We start from the raw sequence: 22560 nt of genomic DNA, 5'->3' as shown, positions 1-22560 counted from the left end.
CCTAGTGGTGCTTTGCATTCTCCCATAAGTGGTGTGTTCAGTGGTGTATCAGAAGAGCTGAGAGGGTAGAACAAAGTTGTCCAACCTGAAAACGTAGATAAGAGCTAGAGGAGAGGGTCTTTTTTATTTTACCCATCCACCCTCCCTCCCCTACTTGCAGATGACAAAACAGAACTTGCCCAGCTCACAGTTGGTTAATGACGAAGCCAGAGGTTCAATATGGAGAGTCTTTTTCCTTTGTTCAAGGCCTTCTGTTGACATTAAAAATCAGAAGTGTGATGTCTGTGAAGTTCTGAGTAAACAGATCAGGGGGAAAGTGTGTATTTCAGAAAATTTCATAAAACCCAAAAGTAGAATGGTTAAAAATAAAATGTCCTCCATGATAGAGGTTATACTAGTAAGTTCTTTTTTTCTTAGTGTGACTCATATTTGCCAAATTAACAAATGTACCTAATGCCTTATATGCATTTAGTATATCCTGCCGTTTCATCCTATTATGTGATGTGTTTAATAATTGAATTTAATTAGATTAAATTTAAAAGAAACTTAGTTTATTGAAGGCTGATTTCACACTGAAGTTTATAAATGAAATAATTTATTTTCTTGGAGTGATGGTTTGAGGAGATGGGTTTGTTTGTTGTTGTTTTTTTAAGTAAGAAGTAGTTACATTTGAATTTTGTTAACTGTTAAAATGCAAATAGGAAGCCCTGGGTTTTGGAGTCTTGCCTGTCTGGTTAATCATATAATCAGAACCCCAGAATTCAGCCCCTAGAGAGGATGTGAAGAGTGCCTCCCTCATTGGGGCTTGCCTATTTTACAAACTGTTAAGGCTTAGGTTTTAACCTGTAGCCAGCTTCACCTTACAAGCTTTGAGCGAGTCGTAATGGGTTAAGTGTCAGATTTGAGAGGCTATTCGCTCACCAGCTGAGCTAAGGAAGAATGATTTATCTTCTAGTGAGTACCAGCCTACTGGAGTGTAGGAAGGATAGAATCTGGACTCTTGCTCATGGGCAAAGATACCTTTTGGTTGGAGATTTCTGCCCAGAAGCTTTGTGGATGCCAACAAGAAAAAACAAACAAACAGAAAATAAGAGCCTAACAGGGAGATTTCACTGTGTTAAGAACTCAAGCTGTTGCTGTCCTTCTGAGACTGCTTAGGGAGGCACAGGATTAAAACAGCGCATCCTACGAGGACTTGAATGCCCTGTGCCCTGCTCACCCTCAGACTTCCCATCGTGAGTATTGTCTGATTATGCACTTCCTGTCTCTCTTGAAGGACGTGGGTCGGCTAGCTGAGCCCATCAAAAGTATAGCTCATTAGCTTCCTTTTTCAGGGTTTGCCTTCTTCCTGTGTCCTGGATAATTCCAGTTCATCTCCTTTGTGTTGTTTCTGAGAAAGGTTTGTATGGGCTTGGAAAGTGAGTGACTCACCCTCTTAGTTTCTGCTTTGGGGTCCTTTTCTATAAAAGGCTGTTTGACTTGATCTGGCATGAAAAATATTAGCATCATTCTCAAATTCACAGAAGTAGTAAATTCTTGTTCTTTTCTGGCAACAGATTTAAAAATTGCCTTGAGTAGACTTCTCTAATAAAAACCTCAAGGAGGACCCAATCAGGGACTCAGCTTTGATAAGATTCATTCAAACGGTTGTAGAAATTCTAAGTCAAAAAATAAAAGAAAAATGATGATTCTCTTTTTCCTCTCTTGGCTTCTCTGTTGGATATTTTTGGAGTGAGCTATAACTGATTTACATTTCCATATGCTTTAGAGAAAGTATGCTCATGTTTTAGAGGCTAAGCGTGGTTTTGCTTTTGGATTGCAGTTCATTATGAAGCCTGAAAACAAGAAGTTTTTAAATAATGCAGCCCATTTGTATATGGAACCTTAGTGATCTCACAACTTAAAAATAAGTATGCCGCTATTTTGAGGATTTTTTTTTTTTAATAGTGACCAGATTTCTAATCCTAGCAGTTCTTGGAGCAAGCAAGCCATGGCTGAAAATTCAGATGAAATAATATTCTATAATATGCAGAAAGCTTTTTTAACCAACAGATAGGAAAAGCAGAACTATAGACATGAGGAAAAACTGGACCAAGGGACAAATTGTTGGATTCATGGGATTTTGTTCTTATCCTAAAAGTTAAATCTGTGTACTACTTACTCCGTCTCGTTTGTGACAAGCCAGATTCGAGTGACCTGTGACATTTCTCCCAGCTGGATCAAAGGTGGTGGACATGGTTACAGTTTCGCCATGTGAACCTTATATTTAAAGGAGCTGGTACTAGAGTAATAGTTTATGAAAGCCATTTGCTATTAATAGTCACAAGTACTAAGTTTATTTTAGGTCCTTTTCATGATTTTATTTAATTGGAAATGGTTTCTCTCCAAGGATTTGTTCATATTTTGGCTATGATCTCTGTTAGTTAGAATCAAGAGCTAGTCATGTGATTTTCTGAGTTTAGTCTCACAATATTTGGTTTAGTTGATAAGTCCCATCAGCCTTGCAAATAATTTTGTGAAAACATTGGTTCAGCTTGTCCTGCCAAATTTTCCCATCCCTGCCCATTTTTGAGTGCCCTTTTCTCTTGCATTAACTGTCCACGAGGCCAAGGCATTTTTAGTGTTTCTATACAGCAGACACATTTAAGAGTCTCCTGGAAGAAAGACAGGAGACTATTCCCAGACTAGAAACACAAAAGAGGGAGAGAGATAGGATATTTCTAATAATTCGTGAGCCCAACTGCTTAATATCTTTAAAAACTTACGTGCATCAGCTCTTGCTTTCTTCTAACTAAAACTCAAAGCAGTTCACTGCCCCCCCTCTCTCAGTATCCCCCTCATCTCAGTCCATGTACCCACCAAGGGACTGCTCATTTATTTCCTTTTCCTCAGCATGTCAGATCAATAGACTGGCAGGCTTCATTCACATCAGGGACACACCAGGGAAATGTTTTTCCAAGGCAGCCTGTTTGACATGTTCCCTTCCAACTGTGAGGACAAAGGCTGATTTGTCTTCCCGTGGTCTGGCAGAGGCGGCAGAATACCTGTCGGCTTTATGCAGCATGTACCCTCACTGGGACTCCGCCTCTTCAAGGGGTGAATCAGCCTGATGATACACTGATTTTTATAGCACACCAGGGTGGAGACCTGGAAGTGTGTAGGCCGGGAGGGGAGGAGGGAATAGTTTGCATGTCAAACCATTCCAGCAATGCAGCTTACAGGAAAAAATTGCAAAACACCGAAGCCCTGTGCCACCAGATTTTTCCATTAGCACTACGCTTTCCACAGCGTCCAAATCTGCCCTAGGGACAGCTGTTTGGCAATGTGAGGGGAATCGGTCACATCACATCACACGCTCTGTGGTTGGTTACCTGTCAGCCTGTCCAGTGAGGAATCCCAGCAGGCCCTGAGCCCTGCCTTCTCCACTCTCCTGCATCACACGCACGCAGGAGCTGTGGATTCTCTGGAGGGGTGTGCACGCGTTCTTTGGGCACTAGAACACAGCAGCTGGAACTTGCGCCACCTCAGGATACTAGTTTTAAATGAAGAAATCCGAGACCAGAAAACGTTCAGAAAGGTAAAGGGGGCTTAAAGCTTGGGGCTTTTCCTCTGGGGCATTAATTCTTTGGTGTTCTGTCCTCTGGACACTGATGATGAAAAAGGAAACTTTACAAATAGTGATGAATATAAATCGGGGACAGTTTGGGGACTATCGGAAGGAGTGACACAAAACCCAGTAGAACTACTCCAATTCAGTGAGTTCATTCATTCAGTAGCTCACTTTTAAATGACTGCACAGAAATTTACTTGGCAGAAAGGCAGCTGTTTTCCTCCTTTGTGTAATGGACCAAGCCTGAGGTCCTGTGAAAGTTGGTCTTTCTTTGCCTTCTTCTCACTACTTTGTGATTTTTGTTTTGTTAAGGATGGCTGGCAAGATTAAGAATCATTGAGCTTTCTATATGCCTGTAGTTTTTTTCTGTCACTCCAAACATTTCAGCTTTCACTAACTTTAATCTCTAACTGTTCCCTTCTCTTAAGACTGAGCTGTTGATTTTGGCCTTATTTTGACAGAAATCAGGGTCTATTTCTGTTTCTTCAGTCCTGATGTCTGCAAAAATCATGATGGGCCTCCCCAGCTCTCCATGGCTCCAGGTAGCAAGGCACCAGGTCTGTCCAAATTGTTGTGAAAGAAATGGGGGCTTCTGTACCATCTCAGCAGCTGGCCCCCAGTCCCCCTGTGCTCTGCTCCCCTCTTGGTGGCTTTGCTCACAGCACTGCTCTCTTGACCTGGACGTCTTTACCATGTCTATTAATATAATAAGCCCTCTTCTCCTTCCAGTCCCACTTCCTCTCTGCCCCCTCCCAACAAGTGTTCTCAGGTACTCCCAATGGGAATTCACCCCTTCCTCTTCCTTATTCCTAGAGAGCTTTGTATTCTATTAAATAGTTAACATGACTTGCTTTTAATTAAGAGTTATGGTTGTGTGCCTCAATAATGTGTAAGTTTTAAGAGGCAGGATTCCACGGCATCTTCATCTTGGTTTGCCCATCATGGTTTGCTTAGTACTCAACATAGAGTCAACATGCTCAACGTTCAACCAACAAATATTTGCAGCACCTACTTTGTGCTGGCATAACTCTGGGCACTTAATGCAGAGCAAAACTCAGGCCCAGTGCCCGCTTAAGAATCTGTGGGATTAAATTGAGCTCTGCCAATGGCCAATCTTATATTGTTATAAACTTTGCAGTTGTCTTCCAACCTGTTCACCTGGATATTTTTTGTGAATGAACATACGGCTTTCACTTTGTCACACTGCTTTCTGTTTTCCTTCTCTTACCTCCTACTAAGTGGAAGTTGTAGTGTTTGTTTTCTTTAGGCTTAAAATGGTATTGTCTGTTAAATGCCTTGGGTTCCAGGGAGAGGTAACCAGCTATAGTGTGCTTGTCCAGGGTTATTGTAAGAGGCAATTTGGAAAGTTCTTTCTAGTTCCATGGCCTTTTTCTTTGCTCCTTTCTCTGTTTGTTAGCAACCCAACCAGAGAGAGAGAAGGTGGAGCTCCAGTCAGTTCCCTTTGTCCCAGGTCGTTATCTAGTCTGGTTTTGTGGGTGGTTGAAACTATGAATGAGAACCTCTACAGTGGGGGTGTGGCTGGTTGGTCTGCCTTCCTTCTCTCCCACGGTTATCTTGGATCTATCTCTACAGATCCAAGATCTACAGATCTATCACCCCTTTTAGATGGAAAGAAATAAAAACTGTCCTTGTTATTATTTACAACCTTTATCGTCTTGGTGGTAATCTAAAGTTTTAATTCCCTATTTAGTTTCATGCTCCAATTCATTTTGTCATTTGTTTTTTTTAAATGTTGATTTCCAAGCTCAGATGAAAACATATTGTGAGACAGTCTCTTGCTTAAATTTGATGAAAGCAATAATCCTGGGGCAACCCATACTCTAAAGTAAGCCTAACATGTAGACAGTCGTTGCGACCCCAGTATGAAGCCTTAAGTGTGTCTGGGGAAGTGCACTTCGTTAAGTGTAATGAAGACAGGATTTTTCTGACTTTTTAAGATAGACCCATCATCCATAGCATCCTCTTCCTAATTCCTGACTAAAATCTCACACCTCCGCCGGGGCACACCCTCCTCATGTTGATTGTGGCCTCTCCTTGGAAAATGTCCTCTTACAGTAAGTTTAGGAGTAGATCCTTTTAATCCAGGCATGCAGAGGAGTCCTCTTCCAACACCCAAAGCTGTACACACCTAACAGGACAAGAAAGCGCTGGAAGCCCTTGCTGGACCTATCCCTGTAATCACCTTCAAGTCCCATCTGCCCCTTAGGCGATGATGGAGGTGGGTGGAGAAGGAGCTATGGTAACATGGAAAGGAACCAGGCCAACTTTTCTCCCTCATTGCAGTCACCTTAGACACCCAGCTTTTGGTGTCACACCCCATCACCAGTCTAAGAGAAGATGAATAAAGAAGCATGATACAGTAGTTGAATTCTTTAGGGGCTGGGGGGAAGTCTCAAATCCAGCAACTATAACGCAGGCCCTCCTTAAAAGTGATAGCAGGGCATCCTGCTTTCAATCTGTTTCTTGTTAAGATGAATCCTTCTGGCAAGAGGTGTTGCACATGAAGGTTTTGCCCCTGTGAGAGACATGGTGGTAGGGACCCTGGGCTGTTGTTTCGGTAGTTGTCTGTGTCTTCATTTTTTTCATGGAACATCTTAGTTGTAAAAGGGTTAAATTTAAAAATATGGCCTTAAGTTAATAGGCACCAGAATTAAAATTGTTTTCCTGATTTGTTTTATAATTTGTTTCAACAAAGTCTCTTGCAGGTTAAAACGAGATAGAAAAAGTTGGCCACCTAGAAAATGGGGAAAGGAAAGGGATGGGAACAGACGTGAAATTGGATCCCGGGTATATTCCATGAAGTCCTTGCTGGGTGCCACGCTGAGGCCTGAGAGTGTGTTCTGTTGGACCAACCCACAGCTTTTTAAAATTTTGCATTAATTGCCAATTTTTTTAATTAGGTAATTTCATACAAAAATACAGATTTCTTCAGGAATCTTGAAAAGTGAAGAGATCTGGCATCACTGGGTGTTCCCAGGGCCACAGGCAGCTGGAGAGGACAGGTGCTCCCTGGTCTCCCCCAGCTCTTTCCAGACCCCTTCTGTTCAGTGACTGGCCTAGACTCTAAAGGCATTTGAACTTGTGATCCGGAACCTGAGAGGGCACCCGAATTGCTTAAAGAGCCACCCCCAATTTGGCTCTCAGCTTCTTTTAAGCCAAAGGAAAAACACACTTTGAGTTGCATATTTTGCCTGGTTTCAGGTCGAGGTTCTCATCCCAGGCTGTGGCATAGACTCAGCTGGGGAGCTTCTAAAGTTGCTGATGCCCCTGGCCCCCACTCCAGGAGATTCTGATTCATTAGGGTGGGCTAAGAGGTTATTCAGCATTTTTAAAAATGGCCCTAGGCCCTTCAGTTGAGCAGTAGCCTTGAGAACTTGTGGCATGGGGTGCCTACTCTAGGACTTCCAGCCTTGGCACCTTCACCTTAAATGACAAAGGTGATGTTCATATCGTCACCCCTCTGGCCCAGAGTCCTGCCTCAGCTGTAAAGGGAGGGCATAGGCTCAGAGTCTGTGACATTTTCATATAGCTCTTTAAAAGGAAACACACACTCCAAGTTTGGCTCCTCTGGAAGGAATTAAATTGACCGAATGGGTCCTGGGCACCTACGTTGCTGGGGGCACAGCTGCAGTTGACATAAAGACGACAGAGCTCCTGTAAGTTTGTAAGGGGGTAAGATGGGTGCACAGATTGAAACAGGGAATAATAAACTGCTCTGGGAGCCTAGCTATGAGATGTGGCTGGAAAGATAAGACACAACTTCAGATACAACTGATATTTTAGCTGCTCCTTGCAAACTAGAATTTTGCCTGAGAAGGTTATGGGTGGGGGTGTACATCAGAAGATGAAGGAATGATACAAGCAAAAGCACTGAAACAGCATGCTCTTCGTCCTCCCCACCCTTCAGAAACGCCAGCTCCCTCTCCCCACCCAGCTTTCTGTGCCCTCCAAGGGCTGAAGGAAAGAATGTGCCTAGCATGTGGCTTTTCAGTGCTATGTACATAGTAATATATAGCTGTCCAGCAGGCAGCAGCAGCCGAGCAGCAATAGGGAATGAGCTTCAGCTGTCCAATGCCAATAACCACACTTACCTAGTAGGGTTGTTGAAAAGATGAAATAAGTTTATATATGTATGAAGCACTTACAACAGTGAGATGCAGAAGAATTGTACACAGTGCCCAGTGAGGAAAGATAGGGGCAAGGAGACCATTGAGCGACTGATAACCCAGCTGCATTGGTGCTATGTCTGTGAGACTGGAAGGGTGTTAAGAAATCAGTAACAAGAAGAGGAACATATGGGGGAGGAAGGTAAATTCAGGGTACATCAGGAAATACGCATCTTAAGACGTTCAAAATGTAATTTATTGTTACCACTCACTACTTCATTTAACTTTGGTTTTATCTCTAGACTAAGGGTCAGGTCTTCTGGAGAAAATGTCCTGATGCAGTAAATCAGATAACTAAGCCTCGAAGAACTGGGGGCTCAAATATGCTTGATTGTAGTCTCAGAGCTCTGCAGCCACCATCCAGGGGAGAAAGACTGATGGCAGTGCCCTCTCAGCCAGCCTGGTAATACCGAAGTCTCCTGCCTACAGTCCATTTCCCTTTTCACCAGGAGTCACCTTTTCTGCCTCTTCTCCACCCATCGGAGGAAAGGCCTTGAGTACATCTTCATCCTTCCAGACCTCATTTGGCTGCTGCTTTTGTACATACATTGGGAGAGTCAAGGCAGACATCTGTGTCTTTCTCCTGCCGGGGGAACCTTTGTGACTGACAGTTTCCAGGCAGGAGAAGCTCCTAGTTTTAATTCTTCTCCCATCCTAACCTTTGTCATCCTCAATAAGAGGACTAGACATTTATTTGCATGCAATGACTTTTTCTGCTAGACCTCACCTTCATAGAAGCACACATACAAAATAATTATCTTCAACTGCTTTATAGAATAAGCTCTATTCTTACCAGAACACAATATTCATAACATAAATTTTTAGCGGGATTTTTCTTTGCAGGATTAAGAAACACTACATTCTGATGCTTTCCTCAGTTTAAGAACAAGGCTTTTGATATTATTACCTTGGAATATAGTAATGTGACTGAATAATACTTGAATTTTCTCAGAAGTGCAGAGAAGAAATTTTCTGTTAAAAGCAAATGATAAAAGAAGCCCATGGGAATTGTTAGGGTGATAGATATTTTCTAAAACTGGATTGTGGTGTTAGATGCACAACTGTATACATTTATTAAAACTCAACAAACTGTACACTTAAAATTGGTAAATTTTGATAGGTAAATATCTCAATAAAGTTTTTCATAAGTCCTCCAATAAAAGAAAAAATAGGCCTAGCCCAGATCTCTTATTTAATGTTGGTGTTGCTGGGTAAAATAATTTGGAATTATGTGGACCCTGTATTTCATAGTATCTGGCACTTGAAGCTTTGATCGTAGTTTGTTATTTCCCTTTGAGTCAGCTTATTTATTTGATATAAAACAAACTCAAAATGAATCCCACATCGTCTTCAAAAGTTTAATCTTGATAGCTTCACACAGAAAAATGCCCGTCCCAAGGATAACCACTTTTAAACCATGCAGCCACCAGGTGTGGACCGGGAGGGTGGAATAAGACGTAAATGCCATGTGTGCAGGCATTAAAACGAACCAGTCAAACTAGGCAAATCCAATGGATTCTTGCAAACTTTGCCTCTCTCCACAGAGCTATCCCGTTTTGAACTTGACAAAGCAGGCCATTTAGAGTCATCCGTAATCTTTGCTAATCTCTGCTTTATTGTTTAGAACTGGCTTTGCTTGTTTGCCCTGTAGACAGAATTCAGTAAATCTTGTTCCTCTAGAATCACAATTACCCAATGTATTTAGACATAGATGAAGAATGAGTTTAAATGGAAGCTTTTTTCTTTCTAAGTTGATTAATTTAAACCCTTAGTGGGACATGATCATTCTTACTAATTTCTTAAACCAGAAACAAAAGGGTGCATGCACAAAGATGTTATCACCCTAAAACACAATGTATTTAGTTTGGGAACTAATTCCGTGTCTTTGAAAGTCACCTGATCTAATTTGGATAAAATGTTTAAGGGAATATGAAAAAAAAAAAGGGTTGGGTCTGTGGCTTACAAATGGGAGTGCTTTTAGCTTTTAAATTGCATGTTGCATTAAATAAGACTACACCAAGAAAAGGACTCACTTGCCTCCAGCCCAGACTGGGTTCAGCATAAGACTGAATCATTTCCTTCATAAGACTGCTGCTGAGCTAGAGCTCAAATTATAACAGGGAACCTTTCCCAGCCTGGGAGGGTTTGGGGGGAGGGAATAAGTCAGCGGGAAGAATAAGGAAACATTTGCTTTCTTTCTATCTAAATTCTTCCTAGAATTAGCAGGTTTACAGCTGTATTTCTAAGTTAGCATTTCATGTGTCTAAAGACTATGAGGACCGTTTGTTTGAAAAATTGGAAGGGGCCTGGGAAAGGCCTGTCCTCACCTCTTTTGTTGTTGTTAAGATCCTTGCTAGCAGTTTAGTTCGTTGGTAGTTTTGCTGTCTCACTGACACCGAGAGAGTCCTGGAATTAAACCCCATAGCCAGCAGGCTGCTAGTTGGTCAGGAAATTCCAAATGGGTATAAATAAATTCTCTGCAGCAGCTCCTGGGCTCTTTGCCTGGTAATGTGTGTAGTCTCTTTAATGCCGAGGGAAGTATGCCTGAGACTTGGCTTCCTGCTTGCTGAAAATCAGTTATTTTGTTTCTGGGTGGGTAAGTAAGAAGGCCTGAATAAAAGAAAAATAGAGGATGGTGTGACGTTCTGGGTGGGGGTTGGTGAAATATAAACTCAAGCTCTGTATGTTATGAAAAATATTTGCTTTTATTACAAGCTGGAAAGGATAGCTCAGTACTTGATTTTTGGTTCAGTAAAAATTTCAGCCTTAGCTGTGGCTTTAACATAAAGATGTCATTGTCATAGGAGTAAAAGGTGGTACATGTGTGCTAAGGTTTGGGTTTTTGAATTTACACTTTACTTAAATTCCAGAACTTCCCTTTTGTTGCTAAATCCATTTTTGGTTATTTGTTTTCAGCTCAGTTTTTCTAATAGGGAACTGCTCAGTGTGCTTTAAAGCTGGTTTCTTTTTCTTATATAAACACTATAAATCAAAATAAGGGCTGAGATTCATACAATTACTTCAGTCCTCCCCACCCACCCCCAAATTTTTCTATTGTGTTAGAAAAGTCCGTTCTGTCCCAAAGTCCCCGTTTATACTCCTTCTCTGCTTTTCACAAAATTCCCCTTTGAACTGGTACATTTTCCTATTTATGCTTATAACAAGCATGTTATTTTTGAAAAAAGTTTAAAAACATTATTTAGTCCCCAAGCTAGTTCTGCTCTGTGCATGCATGGCAAATTTAGGCTATATTTCAGCAAAATTCTTTAAATTAGACAGTGGGCATTGGAGAGCAGCACTGCCTCAGCTGGTGAAGAGCAAGTACTGGAAAGCCTGTGACATCAATGGCTATTTCAGACAGATTTGGGGTAAAGAGTCACTGCATCTTGTAGTTGGCATTGAGCACTGGAGAAGAGGGCCATTGTGTAAACCTCAAGGCCTCTGTAATGTCACGTGCCTCCTTAACACAATGGGCCCTTTATCAGGACATAGCCCTTTCCATTCGCAGGAACAATAACCCTTTCCACTTTCTTCTCTCTCAACTGCTCACCTGCAGCCTGGCTTCTGGACTCTTAACACACGGCCAGAGTAGAAGTGATGATACAGCAAAGGGGACTTGCATTTGGGGATCGTGCGGTTGTGCCGGTCGTTACGGTACAACTGGAAAAAGCACTGCTGAATGGCATAGGGAGAGAGCAAGGCCTCGGGCTCTGTCAGCCTGAACATCTGGTCTGACCGCTGCTGCAATTAATTTCTTTCTTCACTTGATCACATAGCATGAGATGTTAGGAAATTTTGTGTCAAGTATAGTCAAAGACTCATAGTCTGGGAGCAACCTTTGGAAACCATCGAATCCCACCAACCCTCTCTTTTTCTGTGTACAAACCTTGCTGCGGCTGCGTTGTGCGTTTCCAGACCCCTGCTGCCCATTGCTTGTCCATGAAATATTTATAGCTCCTGTTCTTGTTTTATGGACAGAAAATTATACCTTCCCCCCAGCTTAGGCCAGCCATTCTGGATGACTGCATGGAAAGGTGTTTGGTGGTTCTAAAGCACATGTCTCTCTCTGCACAGTGTTTTAAAGAAGGCTTTTCCTCTTGGGACAATGAGATTGTTCACAAAAACCAGAGCATACCTTTGTCCTCTTATTGTGAGAAGGATATATTTTAATTTGGCCCTAATAGAATTTTAAAGGTTGGGGGATGTTTGTCTACTTTTGCTTTGTTTTATGCATAATTGATGCTGGAGTAGGGCTTCCTCTACACCTACCTGGCGCCCACACTCCACTCCCCGAGCCCCAGTATGCACACACAGTCCCCTGAAGGGCCCAGCCAGCAGCTCCCTCACCCTCTCAAGGAAGCAGAACCCAACGTAGACCTGAGATTTTAGCAAACTCAATTGATTCTGAACAAGTATCATAAACGCCTCACAGCCTGGCCTCATGGGGTGGGGGGAGCAAGGGCGGGAGAGGAGTTCTGGATCTTCTCTGGTGTGCCCCAGCTGTGTGCTTCCCCGGACAACACAGGGTGATCCAATAATAGTAGGTAATGATAGGAGACCGTAGGCAGCATTCTCAGTGGTCCACAGCACACTGAAGCAGGTCATTATACACTTGAGACAGAATCTAACTTGCCAACAGCTGGAAAGGAGCAGGGGCAGGATTCAAACGTAGGCAGTCTGGCCCGAGAGTGCCTGGGTTGAATCATGTTCTCTCTTCCTCTGCCATACGTATGATGGGTACATGCGGAGACGTGGGTTTTTTCATTTAGGTAAGGTAGACAGTGACTATGCTCTGTACCAAACACCACGCTGTGCACTAAGGGATAGAAAAAGCAACACTACTTGGTCCCTGCCCCCGATGATGGCCACAGCCTGCTGGAGGAAGATGGGCATGTCTGTCTGCTTCCAGGATGTACAGGCAAAGTGTTCCAGGAGAATGGAGGGAAGAAGGGGACCAGTTCTTCCTAGGACCGAGCAGTGGGAGATAAGGGAGGACTTTATCAGCAGTGGATATTTGGGTTGGGCCCTAAGAACTAATTCTGACGGAGGAAACAATGCGCAAAGGCAGAAAGGCTCGAAAGTAGCTCTGGTAGGTGAAGGTGCGGGAGGGGAGGGAACTGGAAAGTGCTGGATTGGGGCAACATTGTTGAAGATTGTTAGTGCCACAGAAAAGAGCTTTTAGACTTCATTCTCTCTAGTGGGGCTCCTGGCACATCAGTCTGCAAGATTAATCATTGAGAAGCTCCACAGGTTTCCAGGGATACCTCAAACAAATGTAAAATTCCTCAAAGAATATGTAATACAGGAGAACAGAGACATTAGCCCCTGATTTTCTAAAAAAAGAGGCTCCTTTATTTACATAAGAGCAACAGTGGGGTGTTGGCTGTGCTCCCTGGTGACTGGCTGGCTGCTCTCACTACCTCACTGACACCGAAGGCACTAGTGAGGGGAGGCTGTGTGTGAATATAACTTATTTGGAAATAATTTCAAACTGAGAGAAAATGTATAGACGACCTTTCACACCCTCCCTCATCCAGATTCAGATTCCCTAATGGTTAACATTTTACCACATTTGCTCCATCGTTTCTCTGTGCGTATGTATGTACAAGTTCTGACAATTAAGTTCACTAACTCATCGTAGAAAAAGTGCCCCATACCTCACTGCTGAATATCACTACGGTCACCTTCAAAGTACTTGCCTTGGGAAGCTATGCACCAATGCCAGCGCCTAGTCCACCCTTCAAAGCAATTTTGGAACTCTTTCTGGAATGGCCATCAGAGCTTTCGTCGTATTGCCCTTGATGTCCTGAATGTCATCAAAATGTCTTCCTTTCAACATTTCCTTTATCTTTGGGTAAAGAAAGAAATCATTGGGGCCAGATCAGGTGAGTAGGGAGAGTGTTCCAATACAGTTATTTGTTTACTGGGTAAAAACTCCCTCACAGACAGTGACGTGTGAGCTGGTGCATTGTCGTGACGCAAGAGCCGTGAATTGTTGGCGAAAAGTTCAGGTCGTCTAACTTTTTCATGCAGCCTTTTCAGCACTTCCAAATAGTAAACTTGGTTAACTGTTTGTCTAGTTGGTACAAATTCATAATGAGTAATCCCTCTGATATCAAAAAAGGTTAGCAACATCATTGTAATAAGTTTGGGAACTTAATTGTCAAACCTCGTATGTATGTATGTATATATATGTATGTAAAGACATGCATTTGCCATGTCTCTTTAATCTCCTTTAATCTAGAACAGTTCTCAGTCTCAGTCTTACCTTTGTTTCGTGACTTTGGCAGTTCTGAAAAGAGAGACCTATTACTTTGTAGGCTGTCTGTCAGATAGGATACACTGACGTTTCCAGACTCAGGCCCTACCTTCTAGGCAGGAACTCCACAGAAATGATGCTGTGCTCTTCTCAGAGCGTGACGTCAGGGGCGCGTGAGTTAGCCTTAATCACCTGGTCCACATGGTTATATGTCAGCTTTCTGCACTGGAGAGTCACCATTTTTCCCTTTGTGATTGATAAGCATTTTGGGGAAGTAGTCTGAGACCAGACCAGTTCTTTAGTAGGAAGTCTCTATCCACTAGCCTTTAGCATCTATTGATAATTCCTGCCTAAATCAGCCAGTTATAAAAGTTGCTAAATGGTGATTTCCTGTTTCCATAATTCCTTCTTTATTAGCTGGCACTCTACAGTATTTATTTATTATAACTCTGTGGACTCACCAATACCTCATTTATTCACTGGATTGTAATCTAACTATCATTAATCATATTATTTTGATGCTCTAATTATCTTAGATTTGAGCACTGAGAACCCAAAAGAGAGTTTCTGAGCCAAATAGAACCTTGGTGCTGTCTTTAAGTAGGTAATCTGATGTGTGCTGACAACAGAATACTGGCTAGTAGGCAGCATATGCTATCTGAGTTTTACATCTTCTATGTACCCCAAGGCAGTAAGGGTCACCTGTAGCAAGAGCCTTGTCAGGCAGACAGACAGTAGCACCCTGGTGACTCTGAAGGCAAACTGACCCAAAATTGAGCTTGTCAGAGACCACCTAGTGGGTAGACATCATGCATGTTTGGGGTGCATTGCCCACGTTCCCCCAGACCTTGTCCTCTGGTCAGGCATGGGTAAAGTCTGGGCTAGGACAGGGAGCAGTAAGGGTTGGCAGTAGCACGCTGCCCGTCTTTCTCTCCTTCCTCCACAGAGACACTTGCTGGCTGCCAGGGTCAACATTGTCTTTGCTTCACAGACATTTTCCGTGCCTGCTATTCCCATCCTGGTTTCAAATACACAGCAAGTTTGTGCTTTGCATCTCAATATCCTAAATTAATGTCCTCAATGTCCAAAAGGGCCTGCATTCCCCAAAATGCCCTTTCTTTCTGACCTCACTCATGCCACACTTGTCCTTCCCAGATTCCATTTATCATACTTTAGTGACCTTCAGGAAAAGAAATCCCATCATTTTTCTCTGCAGTGAGGCATCCATAGGTTTAAAGAAAAATATTTTCTCTCGTATAGCAGAATGAGGTCATGGATAGAGCCCCGGTCGACAGGTCCAAAGACCTGACCCTTGTGTCCGGCTTAGCCCAGAGGAGCTGAGATTTGTCAGGTCTTCTCAGTGGCCCCCTCAGTATTTCCCGGGGTACGTAGAGACCACAGGCAGGCTCTGCGTTCTGGTGGTTTTAACACGATGGCTAGCACTTGCTATCTAGTGGAGGCAACAAAACTCACACTGTGCAAAGGCAGTTGTGATACCAAGAGAAAAATTCATGGGGACTTGAACAATCCATGGAAAACCTAATGAAGAGAATTTTAATACATAATACCCAGCTTCTAGCCCGAGAGTCTTCTTAAAATGCAAATCTGATCACTTCACTACCTTGCTTTGAACCCTTCAATAGCTTCCCAATGCACTTAAGGACCAAAAACCTGACAGCCGGGGCTTGGTCCCCTCTCTGCCTCACTTTGGGCTTTCCTTATCATCATGCACAACCCCCTTTTCAGTTCTTAAAAGTGGCAGGTTTTATATATGCAGTTTCCTCTGCCTTGAATTTCTCCCATCCCAGTCTTGCCACCAAATACACCCCACACACACTTTTCCCAGTGGACTCTACAAATATAGCACTGACAGAACACTCCCTATGCCAGCCCTGGTGGGGCCCCTACCCAGTCCTAGCATACTTCCTGTGTTTTACTTTCATAGCACTTACCACGGTTGTTATTTATTTCTGCATCCACTTGTCTGTCTCCTCCGATAGTTCACAAGTTTGTCCAGACAGGCTCTGTGTCCAGTTTGCTTACCTCCTAACAGTGTTGGGCACGTGATAGATACTTAGTAAATACTTAGTGAATGAAAGAAGAAAACCATCTTTCAGTCTGATAACTTTGCATCTTCCCTACATCAGCATTCCCTCTCTGGGGTGTAGGAATAGACTTGGAATGTGGGAACCAGTATGGAAAAGGGGTAATGAGGGGGGACGATGGAAGATGTAGGGAGAGTGTGCAGGTTAATGTCTGTGGGGACAGGTTAAAGAAGCAGAGATGAGATCAGCTGTGAGAGGAAATCTAAAGATTTTGGGGTGGGAAGTCAAAAGGAGTTACGCAGAGTTACAGATATGAGAAACAATACCACAGTATAACGTTGTCATGTAAACAAACCAAGCTTGTAAAAACTGCAGTTACGCTGCACATGACATGTCAAGTAGCCTGATGTTTCCGGTGAACTTCTGGTATACACTTTTGCTTTCCTTACTGTTGTCATTTCACTTGCACAAAGCGTTTGGGTGGCTGATTAAAACAGCTGCAACCCGATGAGAGATTTAGTTGAAATCAGGTAGGTAGTAATAACTCTGGGGCATAAGGGTGGAGGTTTCATGGAACAGGCCCTGACACCTAGTTGGTGCTCATTATTTGCATGAATGACTGAATGGGTTTGTTAGCTGGGAGGGGAAAAGAGAAGGTTTAAAAATATGCTTTAGTAAATGAAAGAGCAAGAGAAAACTCTCACTTGCCATACGAGCGTACATTGTTATAAAACAGAATGGGAACACTTTCATCGTTCTCCTTTGTATTGTGTGTTCTCTAACAAATCGTGTTTCTCACGTAGATTTGGCACAGGGAGGCTCCTTGGGTCTCAAGGTCTTAATGCTAACAGTGTCATCCAGAGAACTTTCCTGCTAAACCTGTTTAGAAGGACCTGTTCCACTTCACTGTCTTCTGTAACCCACTGGTCCTTGCCTAGAAAAGCTGATTGGCTAACTCAGTTACTTTCACACTGTGAGTAATAACTTCATGGGAACTTACCTCTCTCCCTGAGTTCACCCTCCTGCTTTGTTTTGTTTTGTTTTGTTTTGTTTTCTTCTTTCTGCGTCTCAGCCTTAGCTGATTTGGAATATGTTTCACTGCTTCAAACAGCAGGATGCTTGCACACTCTGCTGCGTTTCAGTGTGGAAGCTGTGATAATTATGTGATTCTCGGGGATTGGCTCGGCACTTTCAAGTGGCCGAGTCTTTATGCTTCATGTGAGAGGAGACAGTCCTGTTAGTTAGGGGGGTTAGCAAAATTCTTCAGTTTCAACGGTCAGGTAGACTATGGTGAAAAGACACATAAAGAGTGCGTGGAAGTTGTGGCACATGGGTGTAATTATTTTTCATGGCACCGTTAGTCGGTAGTAATTGGGCCAAGAGTGTGCAGCAGTGAAACCAGAACAAAGGCATCATTGTATCCTAATTAATAGATAAAATACTAATATCGAAGTTTCAGCCATTTAAAAGTCCACCAGGACACAGTAGTTTAGCAACCTCCAATGTTTTTTGCTCCTATTAAAGAATGGCTCGTTGTGGTAGAGTGTGTAGAAAAGTAGTTATTGTTTTCTCACTCAGAAGTAGCATGTTTACCACCCTGTTGCTCGAGCATGATGTGCTGGTCCCCCTGAGAAATGGAAAGACCTGAAGTCCACAACTTATATGGCCAAATTCTCAATTGCTGCATGTGAAAGTTTTACTCCGCTCACTGTCTTCAGTGTAGCTATTCTCAGCCTCAACACTACTGACCGTTTGGACTGGATAGTTCTTTGTTGGGGGAGGGGGGCACTGTCCTGTGCATTGTGGGATTCACAACCTCCCTGGCCTCTATGCACTAGCTGCCAGTGGCACAGCCCTTCCTGTTAGGACACCCCAAAATGTCTCCAGACAGTGTTAAATGTTCCCTGGGGGGCAAAAGCTCCCCCGTTGAGAATCACCACTAGCAAGTGACTAATTTCTTGACTAATTTCCTGCCATCTAATGTCCACCCCCCAGTGAGTACATTAATTTTTATGTCTTATCAAACTAAATATTACTTAGACGGTATGTTTAGTTTCCTTGAAAAGTTAAAATTATATAACACTTTATGAACCTAAATGAAAATGATTTATATCTTCCTTTCAGTTTGTTAATGCAAAAAAAATTGCAAGGAAATTTCAAATTGTTCTTTAGACCATAAACTAGGCTCCTCTCACTAGTGCACTAAGTTTTACCAGGTGGCAAATATATGAATGAAGAGTAGAATTACCACCAGTTTGTTGATTTCACCTTCTCCCTGAACACATGGAATTTGGTCTGCACAGGGGGAGTTGTCTCTAGTTCATATTGTCACGTTTGGTGTTTGGTTACCCCAAATTGCAGACTGGGACAGGAGAGAGAAGGGGGAAGAGGGACTCTGAGTCCCTTGGTGTCTAGGAAGTTGGTCAGCTCAATGACGATGCCAAGCCCAGAAGCCATGTGGCCCACTGTTAGCGGTCCACCCACATACCCTAACACCGGCATATATTCTGCTGATTCTACCTCTTTGCTTTACTTCTGCCGTGCATTTTATTTGTTTGGTTTGTTTTTTTTTTTTTTTCCCCATGCACCACACCCCTCACTGGACTCTGAGCTTTGTGAGTGGGGACTTTGTCTCTCTGGTTCACAGTGTGTCCCTACCTCTTATAACAGTGCTTGGTAAAGAATAAGTGAAAGATAGATAGATAGATAGATAGATAGATAGATAGATAGATAGATAGATAGATATTACTAAGCTAGCTTTTTTATCAATAGTAATTATACATATAAGTTGGATGTATTAATACGTTTTTTCATTTGGCCTTCACTTCACACTTGGGGATTTTATAACATTTTAAATGGTCTCCTTGAATTTAATCTCTTTCCCTACTTCATTCAGTCTAATCCACAAACAGTTATCAAGACAATTTTCATTGATGCGTTTTAAGCCCTGGCACGGAGATGGGTGTGCAATCTCACAGTGACTAAGTGGGCAAGATCCCGCTGGGCCAGGACCCGAGTCTGGTGGCCTCTTCTGTACTCGGTCATCCCTCTCCCTTCTAACCTCATAGTTCTTTGAGCTGCACCAACCGGCTCTGCCCTGGCTCTTCTCCACCATTTACCTGTCTTTCCCTTTTGTTCTGTCATCGCTTACCTTGTCGTCAGAACTCATCTCCTGGTTCATTCCATTCTGTTTCTGTCACTCATTCACATACTGTCGTGTTGTTCGTGTTGATAATATGCCTTTGTAACTGATCTCAGTTAGGGTTATGTTTAGAGTGTTTGGCATTTATCTCCCAGCTACACTATACTTCATTTTATTTCTTATAAATCCTTCCTCCTACTCATTCCACTGAATAGGACCATTTTCTGCACCCAATTAAGCTTTCAGTAAATGCTATATAATGAAGGTAGAGGTGGTGCCAGGAGCAGTCTCCACCACTGGATTTCCAGACATTCAGAAAATTCTTGTAAACACCAGGGACAGCCCTCTGATTCCAGAATGTTTAGTTGGAAGCTGTTACTTTCATGATTCCAGTTGCAGATATAGCCAGTGGTTTTTGGCTGTGTATAAGCAGGCATAGCTCTGTTAGTCGGAAAAAGACTTTCAGGCAGTTAAGAGTCTCCTCATACGCTACTTAGAGACGTTTTAAAACTGTTTTTGTTTATACTTCCTTAATTATTCTTGAATTAATCAAAATATTTGTAATAAAGAAGTTTTATTGTAACATCTCCCCAGTTTATTATTTAGCATTTTTCTTCTTTTGAAAATCTGGTCTTAATTTTTTTGTGGGAGAGTAGAGACATGGGAGAGAGACTGCCGTGTCCATTAGAATTCAGTTTAGCTCCAAGTAACAGAGACTTAAAACATACAATAGCTAAACAAAATGAAAGTTTCTCGTTCACGTAAAAGTGTAGAGCAGGGGGTGTCCCAACTGCGGCCCGCGGGCCAACTGCGGCTTGCAATCCATTGTTAATTGGCCCGCAGCAAATTCCAAAAATATATTTAGTTTACTTAAATAAACCAGGTGAGGCAATACGTACTTCACCTCGAGTGAGTGGCCCGGCTGTTTGTGTATTTTACCGCATATGGCCCTTGGTGGAAAACGTTGAAAAAAGTTTGGACACCCCTGGTGTAGAGGTAGGCTTTGCCTAAGTAGCATAGTAGCTTTGATCCACAAAACTCTGAGAGACCCAGGTTCCTTTCAGCACATTGTTCCTCCATCCCTCTGAGTGAACTCATGGTCCAGGATAGCAGCTTGTGTTCGAGGCATCACATCTGCATTCCAGGCAGCAAGGTGGAAGAAGGAACAAAGAAGAAAGGAGGTCATAGACCTATTCCTGTGTCTCTTAAGGGAGGTTTCTGGAGGTTGCTACATGACATTTCCACTTATGGCCATACTGACAGTAAGGAGGCTAGGGAGATATATACTCTTTCTATTTGCCCAGCTAAACATGGGGAGTTCTATTCATGTGGAAGAATGGGGTAACACACACTGTGGAACATCTAGCTGTCTTTTGCCATGGCTGCCCTGTTCATCCTCTTCCCAAATGAACTTTTTTAGAGTTGATTTCAGTACATTCCTCTTGCTTTCCAAACAGTGACTTCTTGTAATCATATTTTTTAAAAGACAAATACCTATGTGTTATACAACTTCACCAAATATAAAGAACAACATAAAAACCACCCATGATTCCACGATGTAAAGATAACCACGGAAACAGCATTATGCAAGAATTGTCCGTAATGCTAACATAGAACTAGCAACGCTTTCCACAGTGGTGATGTTTTTTAAATTTCATTATGGTATACTGTCTATTCAGTTATTCCTTCAGTAAACATTTTTGAACATCTGCTTTGTTCCCAGCACCTCGTTAATAGATGTGTGTGTTTGGGCAGGGGGAGCAGTGAAGGATGTTTTAAAAATTAAGAGTGTTGTTCTCAAGATAGTTACAGTCTCACCTAGGGAGATCGGACGACTTACGTGAGAAAGTTGGGAAACAGTCAGGGCCTTATAAGTGCCATATTTGAGCTAATGTATGTAAAGGTACACAAGAAAGCAGGAGATAAAAAAATAAGGACACTGTGTATCTTTACTTAATTGTAGAACAGCTCATACTGTGGACAGTGGTTTGTAAAAATGACACCTTGAGAACATAGCTTGCTTTTTTAGTGGCTGGAGCATAAAATTTGGATTAGAAATCCTTAGGATAGTCTGATTCCAGCAGTACTAGGAAATCATCAAGCCTAACATGGTAAAATTCTAACTTTTACTGACTCCCAGATTTAGAAGTCCAGAATCCATCTGGGTGTAGTTCCTCATGACCCAGGCCTTTTGTAAACGTCAGAAATAACTTAATATGCAACAAATTTCACTGAAAAATGTGATGTATTTTGTGGTGTTCTAAACTCTGATGATTGTTTGAAGGGAAATAGATAAAAATTAAGCTTTCCTATTGAAAATGCTTAAGTGGGAAAAGTAAATATGTTAGAAAAACCTAGAATGAATTACAACGAAATATTAACAGTTGCCACTAAATGGTGAGATATGAGTGGCTTTTTTTCTTAAATTGTCTGTACATGTCTTTTTTTTTTTTACAAACATGTACTTTAGTAACTAGAGAAAGGTGTCTAAAAAAAATTTAAAGAAACTTTCATCAATGGCAAAGGCTCCCTTGAGATGACTGTTAAAGAATAACTGCTTATCACTGGTTATGAGCCAAGTGCTGAGAAAGTTCCTGCAATGCTCTGGAACCACTGGGTCCAGCCGGGGACTTGGAGAACGCGCAGAGAACAGTGGGGCCGATTGTGCCTCTAACTTGCTCAGGTGACTGAGGGCTAAGACTGCTTAGTTTCCACACAAGAACACAAACTCTTTCATGAAGTGGCTGGTCCCGCAGACAGAGCCTCTCTGTGGAGATGGTTAAATTGCTGGCTTTATTTTTACTTCTGGCAACACTGGAATGAAGAACACACATTTTCAAAGGATCCTGGTTTCCTGTTTTCACTAAGAAAGCAGGGAATGCCGAACAGCTGAGTGTGCTGGGGGTGGTGTCACCACAGCCGGAGGGAGATTTCATTGGTGAACACTCGGCCTATGGTATTTGCGCGTGGCCCGGCTAAGTTTACGCGAATGCTGAACCTCCTCTCCTTATGGGGTGAAGAAGCAGGGTGTCCCAGCGGCACGGGCGGAGCGCGCTGCGAGCGAGGTGGTGTGCGGTGCCCGTGTGCGGTGCCCGTGGGCGGGCCCGGCGCGGAGCTCAGCGGGCGCGCGGTAGGTGTGCGGGCGGCGGGCAGCCGGGCGGGAGCGCGTCGGGGCCTCATCTCCGCGGCGGAATTCTCCTTGGCCTGCGCCGAGTGGCTGGCAGGCCGGCTGGGAGCCGCGACCCCGCTGGGTCGAGAGCCGCCAGATTTAGAATCGTGGCTGGTGTCTGTGAGATCTGTCTGACACCCAAGCCTGC

The 22560-nt window shown here is 42.9% G+C and overlaps 1 protein-coding gene across 4 annotated transcripts in view; it reads left to right on the top strand.

Moving 5' to 3' along the window:
* The window catches only part of KANK1 (KN motif and ankyrin repeat domains 1), a 187788-nt gene that overhangs the window by 135877 nt on the left and 29351 nt on the right, over positions 1-22560 (top strand). The window contains exon 1 of one of the 4 annotated variants that reach the window (XM_033122897.1): positions 843-1235. The exons of 2 other annotated variants lie outside the window; for them this stretch is intronic. The gene's annotated coding sequence lies outside the window, so the exon portion shown is untranslated. Of the gene's footprint in view, positions 1-842; positions 1236-22323; positions 22374-22560 lie in introns of those variants that run through there. One more of the 4 variants, XM_033122898.1, reaches the window with a different exon arrangement.

Source organism: Rhinolophus ferrumequinum, chromosome 12 (genome assembly GCF_004115265.2).
Source record: "Rhinolophus ferrumequinum isolate MPI-CBG mRhiFer1 chromosome 12, mRhiFer1_v1.p, whole genome shotgun sequence".
NCBI classification, from domain to species: Eukaryota; Metazoa; Chordata; class Mammalia; order Chiroptera; family Rhinolophidae; genus Rhinolophus; species Rhinolophus ferrumequinum.
The sequence above is the reverse complement of the archived record's forward strand: the minus strand, read 5'-3'. Positions and strand labels throughout refer to the sequence as shown.